The sequence below is a fragment of the Apis laboriosa genome, unplaced genomic scaffold, assembly GCF_014066325.1.
Source record: "Apis laboriosa isolate Shangri-la unplaced genomic scaffold, ASM1406632v1 scaffold47_cov149, whole genome shotgun sequence".
NCBI classification, from domain to species: Eukaryota; Metazoa; Arthropoda; class Insecta; order Hymenoptera; family Apidae; genus Apis; species Apis laboriosa.
Window position 1 is genome coordinate 2017892 of NW_025223437.1, and position 15142 is coordinate 2033033.

A 15142-nucleotide genomic window follows, 5' to 3' on the forward strand; every position below is an offset into this window, starting at 1 on the left:
ACAACTGAGCGAATTACCTTGGATATCATGATCATAGTGACTCGAGAATCTCAAGATCTCTGGATTACGTTTCGTAGTAGACACAACGGATCAAGTGCCATTTAACGTGTCTCTTCGAGTGTACCAAAAGCTATCGTATAATCCCGTGCGTATTAGTTAACTCCTCCTTTACACAGCGAATTCTATCTATTATTGTAAATCGTTTGTTTCGTATTTTCTCATAATATACTCAAAATAACAGACCCCCTTCTGTAAACTCGGATCAAATTGAATTCGCATTCACGAGTATCATTGTACTCTTGTATACTCGTCGGATGCTTCTATCATGCGTGTCTTTTATTTATTTCGTGAAATCTTTCCCTTCGATTCGTATCTAAATATTGTATCAACTCTCATGGAAAAAGAAATTTGGCAAAACATTCTTTTCAAAATCGGTAAAAAAAGAAAATGGTGGTCGCAATGTAGCCACGCTATCGCGAGTATCCTCGTGAAAATCGGTATCTAGGGATTTTCAATGGCGCTAAATTCGAACGTGACATCTCAAACCATGGCGTGCAAGAGATATAACTCTCCTAATTTTTTTTACCATTATCATTTTATCATTATTATCCATCGTCCATAAATCCAGATTTCGAAAGATGTTTTGGATCACGTCCAAAATGCCTACGGTTTTACCGATTTTTTTCTATTTCGATCCATAATCCGAATTCCAGTTTCGAATCCAATTCTTGCTGCCTCTTCCGTCAGAGTTTAATCTATCGCGTCTTTCGTTCGAAAGACGTCTTTCGATCCGCAAAGGTGGGAAGAGCGAGCATTTTGTTCGAAGAGTCACGGTATTAACGTCCCCCTTTGTTGTCGTGTAAAATTACGTCACGGTTATAAATACCCCCGGGGTATATTTTATCCGACACGGTTGCTGATACGGGAGCATGACTTAATGACGCGTGGTCTCTCCTTAATGACACAGTGTTGTGTTCTCTCTGCTAATGTAGCGAAGATGGAGAAGGCCATACCTATTGTGCCGGATAGAGTAATTGATCGTGGAAGCATGCTGTTATGAGACACGTACGATCCATAGTGGGGGACATAGTGGTTTGATCGATATCGCGAGGGTGGAAATTTGTTCCGTTCAAAACACCCATCCTTTCCCCCATTAATAACGTTTTACACCTATATATTTTATCCAAACATTTCCAACGTGAGTGAATCATATTGTTGTATCGCCTGTATTCGCTTTCCAATTTTTTCCCATCAAAAATGAATTTTCTTTGATTCCCATTCATCCCCTGCTCCTCTTTTTTTTTCATTCCGTTGAATAAAACAGCAGATGCCGTCCTCGAACAATTACTCGTTCTATATTAATAATTCGTCGTCGTGCATGATCAATGTCTCTCTCTCTCTCTATATATATATATATATAATGAAAGGAAATGACTTTCAATTCTGATCTTCTCGTACTCGCACGATACGATTGATATTTACACCAGACATCATGTAAAATTGAAATAATCACGACTTTGCAAGCGTAATATTATCACGTATAATATATTAGATTTCATAAATAAAGAAACAACTTAAAATCTATGAATAGCGTAGCAAATTAACCGACCATTCGTTTCCATCCAAAGATTCTACTCACTTGAAACCATGCCGTCGATACACCATAAATCCAGGAAAAATCATTTGATAAGGCGGTAAGAACGATTTTTCGAAAAGCAAATATTTTTCGCACTGCCTGATTCTAGCCTGGAAAATTAACAATCGTATCAATCGTTCATTATCGAGCGATCCATTTATTCAACGTTTAATTATTCAAAGTTACATCGATACACCGGATGTAATAAATATTCCCAACTATGCGTTTATTCTTCCGTGATTCGTGTGCAAACGGGGCCGTCTAAGTTTTAATGCACCCAGGATGCCGGTAAATCGCGAAAGCCCAATTGCCCCGTAAAAGCGTTTATCCCGGGTGAACGAGTCCACGTTACGTATATAATTTTCTTCGCATTACGTCTAATTGATGTCAGTGTTTGCCCATCTCTTCCATCGATCCTTCCGTCCAGAATTATGCGCCTGATTACACGCTGCGCCCATATTGTGCATGATTTATTCGTGTGTGCATGATCGTTCCTACGATCAACCCCCCCTCATTACGATTATTCCAAAAACATTCGAAACATTGAAAAACATTCGAAAACGCTCCTCCACTCGTTTCGGTGTCGCGGTTGGCCTCGAACGAGTGAGAATCGACTTTTGCGCCCAATCATCCAACTTGAAATATATAATACAACTATTTCGATTCGAATAAAAGCTATTTAATAATAGGAGTAGAATAGGAATAGTATCATTGAAATATTCGTGGAAATTAAATAGGATGAAGTTTGAATATTTGTTGTAATTGATTTTCGTGTTCTCGTGGGAATCGATGTGATAAGTTTTTTTTTTTGAAAATTAAAATTCTTTTTGTTTCTTCCAAGAAAACTTTTAGAAAGAGGTTACATCGTTCTTTAACTACAGCTTCATTAAAAAAATTGTAGTAACAATTTATCCATCTAAAATCGGTTCGTGTATATACCACAATAAGAACAATATATGATAAATAACACATTAACTTCTACTAAAATTAAAATTAAATTATCTCCTAAACTAATAAACTTTTGTTTGAAGATCACCAATTACAATAATTAACGTATTCTTACACGTTTGAAACACATTCACATTTAATTACACATGAAGAACCAAATAATCACATCGTCTACACAAAAATCATTTTATTATTACCAGGAACAAACTTCGTTTCACCCCAACGCAAACACAAACGATAATTGATAAGGGGATTAGTTGGTCGTATTAGGTCGTTCGTGTTCTCGAATTTTCAAGGCCGTCTTTATTGTTCCTCGTATCGCGTGTTTATCGACGATCAATCGCGTCAGAGTTTCGGGAAAGAGAGGGGGGAAGGGAAGAAAAGGGAGGGAAACGGCCGACATTCTAATTCGCTTTCCGGGGAAATAATTAAGCCGCGGCAGTGTCCGCGCGTCCTCGACCAGAGACGAAGGATAACGAGGCTATCGTCGACGCGATAATCTTCTTCCCGAGACGATGAAGTTGACGATCCTTGGATCGTCTCTCGAAGGAAACTCGTCCAACCTTCTCCTTTGTGTTCACGGGCCATCGACGGCCGAGCAGGATGGAACAAAAGCGCGAAGAAACATCGCGGAAGGAACGGAACGTTGGCGAGGTAGGTGAAGGCAACCCCCTCCTTTCTTTCTCTCTCTCTCTCTCTCTCTCTCGCACTCGAAATAATGGATGGTGTTTAGCTTTTAATCCGCGAACGCTTGTGACGAGAAGACGATCTTGAAATGATAATCAATCTCGAACTCTCGGTTCTCCATTCGCGATATTTCTTCCCTTTGTCCCTTGGCTAATTATATCGCCAAGACACGGAATCTTCCAGACTTTTAGACCTTTGTTCTTGGCAATCGGTTCTATCGGCACGTCTATTAATCGATCAACCTCCTCTTGGATTTTATTAAGCGTCAATTTCCAAGGTGCTTGGAAGGAATGGATCTTTTTTTTTCCTCCGATACTCGCTTTCTTTATTCTCAAGAACAAGTTAAAAATTGAGATGTAATTAACAAAAATAGTTTTGAATTTTTCGAATTAATATAAGAAAGGGATAATGAGTTTTTGACGATAGTAAGGATATTTTTGAGACAGATTATATTCGTGTACGAGTGTTTATAGATTTGTTAATTGTTCGTTCAGGACAAAGAATGGAATGTATCTGGAAATACAAAAATAAAGTGTCTATTATTTTAATGTTAAATTACGAGATCGATATTTGTAAGATCTTGGATTAGATACATATATAATTTATTAAATACTTTTCTAAAATTCATACTTCTAATTTACGACTTACTTAAAAAAGGAAAAAAATTAACATTCTCCTTCGTATTTTTCTCAACTTATACCATATAACAGACAACATACTTTCCTCGAACGTGCCCCAATATTTTCATACTTATTACATCATATTTGCCCGAGGAAACATCATCGCCCACCCTTTTCCCTCGTCTAACGAGGTTCACGTACAACTCGACGAATATTTATCACGTCCCATCAGGGTTGTGTTCATCAGAAGGGATACATAGCTGTTATTCGCCTAATATTTGTCCAGAACCGGACAAGTCCGCAAGCTTAATTGGAACCAGCCGGCTATACCGTCCACCTTTTTCCCAAAATCTTCTCGCAATGTCGTATTCCTCCGGGTCCTTTTAACGGATTCACTCGCGCTCGAACAACACCAGACTCACGCGTGACCGAACATCGTGATCAGATGTTGTGGACACGGTTAAAACGTCACGCGGATAAGACTTGGAGATCGCTCACCGTCGAGATCTCGTTGGTTGTTTAAACAACTGAACTGAAAGCATCTCGAAGGTTATTTTTCTTTCTCTTTTTTTGTTTTGCTTTTTTCTTTATTCGCCATTCGATTAGACCAGAAATTATCGAAATTAAAATAATTAGAGTAAGCGTTGGTAAGGGAAATCGATCGATGACGTTGGATTTCGAAATCCTCTGGCTGCTCTAATTGGGCTGCTCGTTCGTGAATTAATATTCGCTTAATTAATATTCGAGAATAAGGGAGTAGATATCGTTAGTTGAGTGTATCTTCTGTAGTGAGTGGAATTTAAAGGAAACCGTTAATCTCCCCCTTTTGATTCGAGTGGATCCGCTTCTTTGTCGAGATGAAGGAAGAAGATTTTCTTGGGCCGTTCGATTTTGTTTTCTTTAGATTTAATTCTTTTAACAGTGTTGTACGAACGATGAGATTTGATCGAAGATCTCTCTTTGAGAATTTTGAAAATTTATATGGAAAATAATGGACGATGGAAAGAGATTGGATATTTCTGAAATTATATTTTATTTTATATTATGTCATGTTTTCGAAAAATTTCCATGCGGGATGAACGTAAGAAAAATTGACTTGCAGGAACACGAGTATTGTTTTTAAATTTAATCCGAGAAGAAAATTATTTTTTAAAGATTCAAACTTTACCTCGTATTTCAATAATACAAAGAGCAATATCTCGCTCGTATTATGCGAGATATGGAAATAATTAATTATCGGAAAGAATTCTGCTATTACTTAATAACAATCATTGGCAAACAAATTATTTTCCTTCGTAATTACTTGTGATCGTGTAAAAAATATACCAAGAGAAATTCATCAGAAAAATTCGCATTTAATATGCAATGAAGCATGTACATCTATACCTGATATAAATATCAACGATTTAAATACGAAATAATTCGAAACAGCGATTGAAATAAACTAAGAATATAAATCTAATTTCATGCAATTTCATCGAGAATCAATACATATAATTGTTTCGAGAAACAGGCAAGGCTTAATTACAGGCTCGACATCGAGAGGCATCGAGAAGGATATTATTCGGATGGAGAAGCCAGGTTAAAAGGGAAGGTGACTCGGTAAGTGGCGAAACCACGGAAGGATTATTCATCCAACGATCGTTGTGATCGCGTAATAACGTTGGCAAACGGATTGACGAATCACGGACAACCGCTGTTTGCCTTTGTCGACCACGCGTGACGTTGAATCCGTCGTTGATCGACGATTATCGTCGGCGACGTGCGTCGATCGACAATCGCAGCCGGCCAACCCTAGCATTAGCGCACCATTCAACGCGTACCTGGGATCCCTTCATCGGCCCCACGACATTTTCCTTTCGCGTCGAAATCGAAACTCTTCTCCTCCACGGAGAAGATCGAGGAATTTATCGAGTAGAATAATTCGTATCTGCCTCTGACAATTTTCGATTTGTGATATTAACGAAGTTATATCAATATAATAATATTGTAATATTGTAATATTGAATAATGGTAAAGTTTCTTTAGAGTTTAGAATGTGTAAATTGTGTAAATCTTCTTCGATTCGTGATTTTCAGAATTTTTAAAATTTTTTTTTTAATAAATGGTTATTATTGATTTTGCTAAAATTATTATTTTCGCGAGAGAAATTGACATTGGTATTGTATTAATAATGTAACTTGTAGATTTCAGTGTAACGAATATATGAAGGTACTCAGAAAATCGATCTCTCAACAAATTTTAATCTTTCTTTATCAAAATGTGTAAATTGATATTTAACATTTCTACAATCGAACAAATTTTTCTTAATGAAATTGATCAATTCGCATAAGTGATGAAAATAAAAATAATAAAAAAAGAGAAGAAGTTCTTACTTAAATTTCAGCAATTCAAATTTGCGATATCGAATAACTGAATGAAGAGAAATTTATGAATAAAAATTTCCAATCGAGCAAACGTAATTTAACGGATCGTTTGAGAAATTCTACTTTTTCAATTTGGTTAATAAAATTCACATAATAGTCGCACGAGACACGAAAGAAAGGAAAGAAAGAAAAAAAAAATAAAGTCATTGGGTTTGATTTTTAGCACGCACGACGACGGCTTCCTGGGATTTTAACCTTCTATCAAACTATTCCAGAATCGTCAATAACACGAACCTCACAACAGCGGCCGGTTTTCGATACTTTTTTTACTATTGGGAAAGAGAAGTGATAAATGATGGAACGATTAATAATTAATCGTTGGAGATTATTAAGAAAATAGAATAAATACGGCGTTTCGATCGATTCGCCTTCCCAAATTAATTTTTCATCATTGCTATCCACTTTAGAAATAATTTTTCTTCCAAATTAAGTTTCTACTATTTGTATATAATAGTTATATTTATATATTTTATATTGCATTTTTTCATTCTTCAGAAATAATTCCTCTATCAAAATTGCATATTATCCTCGAATCGTTAGTGAGAGTAAAACAGAAAGAAAAGAGAAAAGAGAAGAGAGAAAATAAATATTATAAAAAATAACTCAGACTGCCAAAAAATTATTAAATACCGTCTCTGAATAGGTTCAGATAATATTTAATTCGAAAATAAATAAAATAAAATAATACCACTTCGAAATTTTCTGTATTCACGGATAACAAAAGCCACACATTACGTGTCAATATGCCCCGAATTAATAACAATTGATTTGTACGTTCCACGGTATAGTTACACGATTGAATAATGATCCTAGTTCGCCAATCCACATCGAAACACATAAATCCTGTCCTATTTCAAGATATTTATTTCAAAAATAATCGTACACACTTTACCTTTCTCTAGAATTTTCTTCGAAAACAAAAAAAAAAAGAAAAAAAAAAAGAAATCAACAAGAAGAAAAAATTAAATTACCTCGATTCCCAACTACTCGTTCGATTTTTACCATAGATCGACAACAAATCTCACGCACTTTATTTCTCAATCATCATAGCAATTCAACAACACGCCCATTAACCCGTCCAGAACGCCAATCAAACGTCCCGAAAACGTCGAGCCGCGAAACAAAATAATCGCGCCATCAGCTGCAAAAGCATTGCATCCGATCACGAATGGAGAACAACAATGGCCGAGCCGATTCGCCCTCTGTCAAACGAGATTCCCCGCCGAAATCCCAGCGCGGATAATGCAATCGGCACCGAGGGAGGCGATATTGGCGGGAATCGGGGAACAAACTCGAGGACACGCGGATTAAGGTTGGAAGGAAAGGCAAAAAGGGGGGCGAGATTCGTTCGAAGCGCGAAAACCGAACAAATTTCGACGCGGTGGAAACGACGATCAAGAATCGATTTTGTTGTAAATTGAAAAAGTAGTTGTGGATTTTTTTTTTTTGGCGAAAAGTAGTAGTAGTAGTAGTAGTAGTAGTAGTAGTTGTATTATACGTAAAACGATGGAGCGTATTTTTAGAATATTTGATTTTGTTTTTTTTTTTGTTCCTTCTTTTTCTTTTCGCGATTTGTTTTTGCCGGAAATCAATGGAAAATTGAAAATCCGCGAAAGGAAATTGGAAATTTCTCGTTGCAGGGTTTTCTTTTGAGACTTGTATATATTTTGAATTGATTGATTATTATTTATTTGATCGGTTTTTTAAAATTTCGGATTTTTCGGATTACTTATCAACCTTTTTAATAATATTGGTTATGAAAGTTCCTCTTAAGAGAAATTTCAATTTCATTTGTAAAAATTTCGACACTTTGTATACTGGCAATTGGTGTAAATCATACGTAGCGTATCAAAAAATGAAATTTTCTTTCTTAAAAGCAGAAAGGTACTTTGAACTACTTTTTAGAAAAATAGTTATATTTTGGTTTGAAAAATTGATTTATAGCATATTAGTTTTGATAAGAAATATATTGGTATTTATTATATAGTAAATTGATAAAAACTGTTGATTAATTAGTATGAGACTTTTTGTAAAATTCGTGAGGAAATTAATTTAACTTGTTGCTAGTTAATTCAGTTTGTGACTCGTTCTTTTTCATTGCAATCTGCCAAGAAAAAAGTATATTCCTGAGGTCATGACTCTAAAGTGAATTCCTCTATTTAGGATTATTTTTATTTAATCTTTAATTAAAAGGACAATATTTTACAAACTAGAAAAAACGAGAGAGAGATCAATCTATAAAATAAATATTAATTAAAAACTATCAGTATTAATATATTCTCTCATAAAACGATAACAAATTTAGTAATAATTAAATTACAATTCTATTAATCGTACAAATTTAGAAAATATAAAACAATTACTACATGTTACAACTCATTAATCATGTAAAAATATCTAGATGAAAAAGTGTACAACTTTCTCCTCCAAACATTATACATAAAGCTCTGCTTACATGAATCTATTGATTAAATTAAATTCACACATAAAAATCCATCTAATTCGACTAATATTTTTCGTTTAATTAATAGAAAAGAACTATTACCCAGACTAGGACTAATAGCCTATTCATTTCAATATTAATTCTAAAACTATTCTTTTCTTCCTTCTCTTATGCATCTTAGATTTGCAACTACAATTTTTCAATTACATCGCATTAACAAACACCAGATAATAGTTCCATAATAAGTAAAAAGTAAAATTTCTGTTCATATTTTCACGATCGTCTCCGCGCATCATTTCGACCAGACGGAATGTACACTCACGCTTACGCTCTCTCTCTCTCTTTCTCTCACTCTCTGTCTAGTTCTGAAGCAGCTCTCACGAAGCGAAATAAGCTCTCGTCCAACGCGACCGTTAGACACGCGTATAGGTTGACTGCTCCTCTCGTTGTGCCTCGTCCGCCCTCGTCCCTTCCACCCTCGCGCCCCCCTCCAACCCCTCCACTCACGGCAGGTAGTCTCTTCCCCCTCCACCGAAATCGATGCTACTCGCGGATCGCGAGTTCAGTCTGCGACTGGCCACCGCGTGCGTAACGTCGTTCCCTCCGTCTTGCTTTTGTTTTGCCTCGGGCTCGAGCATCCCTCTCGTTACGAACGCGAACGTCATTCCTCCCATCCCCTTTTCTTCACGCGTATCCTTTCGTATCCATGTATCGTTGGACGTGTTTCTCGTCGAAATAAAAGCGAGTCACTCGTATGCTCTCATTAACCGTATGTGGATATACGAGATCGAGTCGATCACGTGTGACGTCGCGGCGGACGGTGTTTCGACCGAGTTTGTTTCGAAGTGAAGGGAACGGAATGAGGAAGGGCTCGGTGATCGACGAGGAGATGGTTCTTCGATCGGCTACACCTCGATGCGAGTTCGGGAAACGATCTTGAGGCGATCGGATGTGCAACGAGGCGCTACCATCGAGGATAACAATAGGCCAGCTCCACAGCTGTGCTAGAGACACTTGATTGGGTGAGTGGATGGTTTTCGTTATTCTTTCAAGACCGAGTTTTCAATCGAAAGTTTTTCAAAGGAGAAATTTTTAAAGAGACGTTTATACGTTTACCGTTGTTGTTTTAATGGATAAATATACGTGAGATTTTAGTAAACGGATTGGGGAAATGTATCAATCGTGTTATCATTCACGGGATTAACGCGAAATTAAATCCATTCCATACGTAACGCGTACAACGTGAACGGAAGTACATCGGCAAGCCTTGACGTGCTCATAATTAACGCGGTGCAAACTGAACAAAATGTTCACGCGGCTCGCGGTGTATTAAATGGTATCTCGTTTAACCCTATCCGGGTTATCGTGAAATATTTCCACCGAGGTAATCGCGTTGGCGTGTACGCGTAACGCGAGCTGACAGCCCGTGTGCAATATGCTCGCGACAAGTGGAGTAGTTTACCGTTGGTCAGCCGAGCCGACTTTATCACGAACGATATTCGTTTTTCGTGTTATTCACTCGCCACTGCGGGACATCCGTGGCTTGTCGTTTCGAAACAACGTTCCCCATTCTCTACCTTGTCGACTTAAGTTGTAAAGTAGAACTGGACTTGTATTTCATGCCGTGGACGAGAAATAATTTTGAAAACGAGACTTTTATTTTTTCAAACTCTATTTTGCACTTTTATGTGTTATCGTACGTTTCGCGATATAAAAGTACGGGAATACATTTTAGAGTGAAAAAACTCTCGAAAGTTATTGTTCGTTAATGGATACTGTATCGAGAGTGAAAGTTATTATCAATATTATGAATGGTCGTTTTTATCGCGATTCGAGAGTTTTGTTATCGAATTCTATTCGTATTCTTACAAAGACAAAGACAAAGTTTTGGAATATGCATTTTCGATAACGTCATTTGTTCGATGAATTTATCGACGAAAATTACGCGAACGTTGCATCGCAAATTCCACTCGTTTCACGCGATGTAAGCAAAACTGGAAACTTCAACGTTTCCTGCAGCGACGTTAAGCTGGCCGAAACGCGGGAACCCGGGGAAATCTTGCGCAGGGACACGTTTTAATTTCCCTTCGTCGGAATTTCTGGGAATTTTCTTTGAAAATATTAAAGTAAGATTTGATATTCAACGGGATTTAGGATTATTAAAGACTCGAGGCACTCCCCATTTGACATTACGAGACGGAAATAGAGATATCTTTGAGAGACGAATTTTAATTGTTACGTCGATCGATTAAATTCGACTAATCGCTAATTCTACATTTTAAACGAAATTAACCAAACTTTTAAACTTAGAAACTTCTTATATAATCAAGAATATAAATATATTTATATATTTAATAATCAAGAATATGAAATCACTTAAATACATCATTGCATAAAAATAATACACGAAACGTTATCGTGCTTAATTCTGCTTGTTAAATAATTTTTTCAACCACCATTAGCAATAATCGCGTCGAAACTATTCACGTGTCTAACTATTCAACTACACGATATTTCCAATAATTTCCTTTGATTACCCATTGACGATAACACGATGGAATACTCGAAAAATAAGAAAGACCTCGTCTTTCGAGCACATCGAAACCAGTTCAATCGTGCGATTGTCGATCGGAAAGGCTTTATCCTGACGTTTTCGGCGACAGTTTCCATTAAAGCGGCCCCGCTGAGAAATTTCATTTTCCAAAACCCTGTCCCGTCCAACCGGCCACTGTCCTCCCGGCCACTACATATACACGTACATACATATATAGTGACACGTCGCGCGTCGACTCACGAGGAAGTTGGTTAATTAATTGCCTTTGGAAATATAATCCGTGCGTCGAGTATAACTAATCAGGGAGAAACTCGGTCGGACGTTGACGGGCATGTTTGCTGCACCTATCACGCACCGGGATGGAAATGTAATTTGCCGGGATAGAGTTAGCCTCGTTGAATGCCTCGTGGCCAGGCTTCGCCGTCTGTTCTGCCCATCACCTTCAATCTCCTTCCGCGGCGCCGCCATCCATTGATCGCCATCAACCGTTTTGCACGTAAGAATCTGGCCGTGGTGCATTTCGGCCAACGGCTCGCGTGCATACAGTTTTCATACGTACACGGTGAGACGGGAGGGTTATAAAGGATCGAAACTCGTTTTCCTCCTTGTTTGAAAATATGTAGGTTTTTATTAGGAGCGTCGAATTTAACGAGTTTGTAATTATTGTAAAAAATGATTCGATGCGTGGATCGTTTGATTTCCAAGATTTTCGTTCGAAGGTGGTTTCGGTTAATGGTTGTTGGATCTAAGAAGAGGTAATAAATTTTACTTTTATAGGAATTTTTGAGGTATGGTCGATCGTTAAGATTGTTAAGATTGTTAAGGGGAATAGAAAATGTTGTATCGTGTGATCTTTAGATTAAATTTTCTCGAGACTCGTAGATTTTTATTATTGTATCCTTCGATTCAGATTCGAGCGAGATGGAGCCTCTGATTTCTTCGACGATCTTTTATTATTCCACGATATTTCTCCGAACACGCGAAATTTTATTTAAATATTTCGAAAATAATGTGCTCCCTGGAAACAGAAACTTACATTTCCACGAAATATTATCGATATAATATTTCTCGCATTACAATCCCATTCGACGCCAAAAAATACATTCGTTGCGAGATTTGAAAACCTTAAAAAAAAAAAAAAAAAGAAGAAGGAGATATATTTGAATTTCAAAAATGTAAATCTCTTTATTTATTCCACAAGATTTATCTTTAATATCAATGTCTCGATACTCGGCTCTCTTAGACGATTTTTTTAAAAATTCAAATCCACCCAGAAAAAGAGAATTTCAGTACAAGTGAACTCTGAATCTGAATGTATTCACCCGACAAAACTATTCCAACCAACGATAATAATAACAATAACTTTTTCCTCCGTTTGAATATATACACGCGTGTTATTGTCTACAAAATCGAGAAATCCGTCGATATCCGACCTCTCCCCTCCTTTCTCCCGACGTTCTCGGAAATCTTTCGCCTCGATTTACGTATATAAACATACGTATAATATAAACACACAGTTCCGTACGATCGTTCGTAAGCATAATACGCGCGAGCCTCAGTTATAGAATTCTCGTTCTCGAGGACGGTTGTCGAGAAGCACATACGAAATATTCGTATCGCTCGAAGGCGAAACTTTCGTTTTTTATCCCGAAAACGGAGCGAAAAAAATCGTTTGGACGACGGGGGAGGACGACTTTGCACGGCGTGGGTCGATTATAAAAAAAAAATTTTTTAATCGAATTAAAATTTAATTATAATGCCCTGCAATCGAGCCGATGCATTCCGAGTCGACGAATTAAAACGCGCGTGTAATTAGCGTCGAGCTAATTCGATTCGAAGGTATCGAGTAACGGAAAAAAAATTCGCGAAACTATTTCCGTGTGTACTTTTAGTGAAAAAAATTTTTAAATACCGCGTAAAAAAGTTTTTGGTTTGATCAATCGGTTTTTTTCTTATTCGTTATTTGTGAACGTGTGCTCGAGTATTTCGTTAATCTACGCGATGCGCGTTAGAGAGAGGATAGGAATTATAATCTTTAATTTGAAATTGCGTAGAAATTTTTTTTATTTTTAAACAGATTCGATTAGAGGAAATGAAACGTATATAATATTTCGAAGTAACGATTTTAATTCTGATTAATTGATTTTTAAAATTAATTCCGTTAAAATTATCCGAATTCAAAGCTATTGAAATTTAAATAATTTATATTACGTACGTATAATTGGTAATTTTATCGTTGATGTCACGCGATTGTCAATTCGAATCGAAATTCGCGCGATATTAATATAAAATATTTCGTTGAGTAAAATTAAATTAACTATTAAAATAATTGCCGCCCGAATAAAAACTAATATCAATTTCACCGAAAAGCACTATTTACACGTCAATAAAATACGCGAACCGATTGCTCTACTAATTCCACTCCTCTCCAATTCGAAGCGAATTTTTGCATATTTAAATGAACGAAGTGAAAGATTCCCTCCAAAAAAAATTACGAGTACGAAAAAACAAGAGATAGTCGCATCGATTCACGATCGAGGATGATCGAGGTTAGGTCGCGGATATAGGCTGACGATTCTCCAGAATTACGAGAAAATGGTTTCAATGTCGGATTCGGTAGGTGGTTAAGCCGGTCGGGTCACGATTAAAAGCTCGAAGCTTCGCGCCATTCATTTGCATATAGCAAGCATCCCGTATAAATTCGGTAGTTAAATCGAGTCAGAAGCAATAACACAGCGACACGCGTTTTCAGAACGCTATACGGCTCGCGATACGGTTACGATTCCACGTAAACTCGATTGATCACGCATGATTTCGTACTTTTCCTTTTTTTATACGTATATATATATTTGATCTCTATATCAGTGATTGATATAATATACCCACTTACTGGTAAAAATTAAGAAACAATCTAATCGTTTGCTTTTGAATTTCAAGATGAATTGGAATTAAAATTTATGTAATCAGTTGATACGATAAGCGATAATTTTTTATTTAAAAAGAATAGAAAATATATAAATAAATTCGTACGATTTTGACAGTAAGTGAATATTGTAAATATCAAAAATCATTATAAAAATTATAGTTAAAGAAGTAGGAAATATAATATTCATTTATAATTCAATACGATCGTAACAGAAATATTCAAACTATTGAAATATACGTAAATTTTATTACCTATAACAAAGATATTATATTATATTTCTTACTTTTTACGTAAAGTGTATACGTATGATCATATAGAGGTTGAACGTTTGTATCTATACGACTATGGCTCTTTTCGTTCGAAGCATGAAAGTTTAGTACGTTTGACAAGTTATGTGGATATTTGGAACTTTCCAAAATTTCTCTATGCGCGATCGAATCTAAAATTGTTCAAACGTTGAACCCGCGAATCGATACGCGAGAGAGGAAATAGCTGTTACGTTTCAACATTTTGGATATTTATCGAAACGAGCGGAGTTGATGATCGTGATAATCGAAAAATCATGAGGCACAGGTATCGAAGATTAAATTTTAATTTTATCGATCGACGCTGTAAACATTCACAATGTTAACGAGGCTTTCCTCGTTGCGCAGTAACAGTATCGTAGAAAATCATATTACTACAATATACACCGTGTAAAATACACGAATTTGCTATTACTAAATTAACGTGCATTTACCGATAGAATATTTTAGAAACGGTGTACCCATTTTTCAAGATAAATAACTAAATTATCACGAATTTTATCTTCGACCCTTCCGAATTTACCTTAGTCTACTCCAAAATAATTACCCCCTTACAAACTAATTCGTTCGATAACGGTATCGTAGAAAATTATTTTA

The 15142-nt window shown here is 36.4% G+C and overlaps 1 protein-coding gene across 2 annotated transcripts in view; it reads left to right on the forward strand.

The window, feature by feature from the left end:
* The first annotated feature begins 9365 nt into the window (after positions 1-9365).
* Positions 9366-15142, forward strand: part of LOC122716582 (discoidin domain-containing receptor 2-like) — a 142306-nt gene continuing 136529 nt past the window's right edge. For both annotated transcript variants that reach the window (XM_043939809.1, XM_043939810.1), the window contains exon 1: positions 9366-9782. The gene's annotated coding sequence lies outside the window, so the exon portion shown is untranslated. The remainder of the gene's footprint in view (positions 9783-15142) is intronic.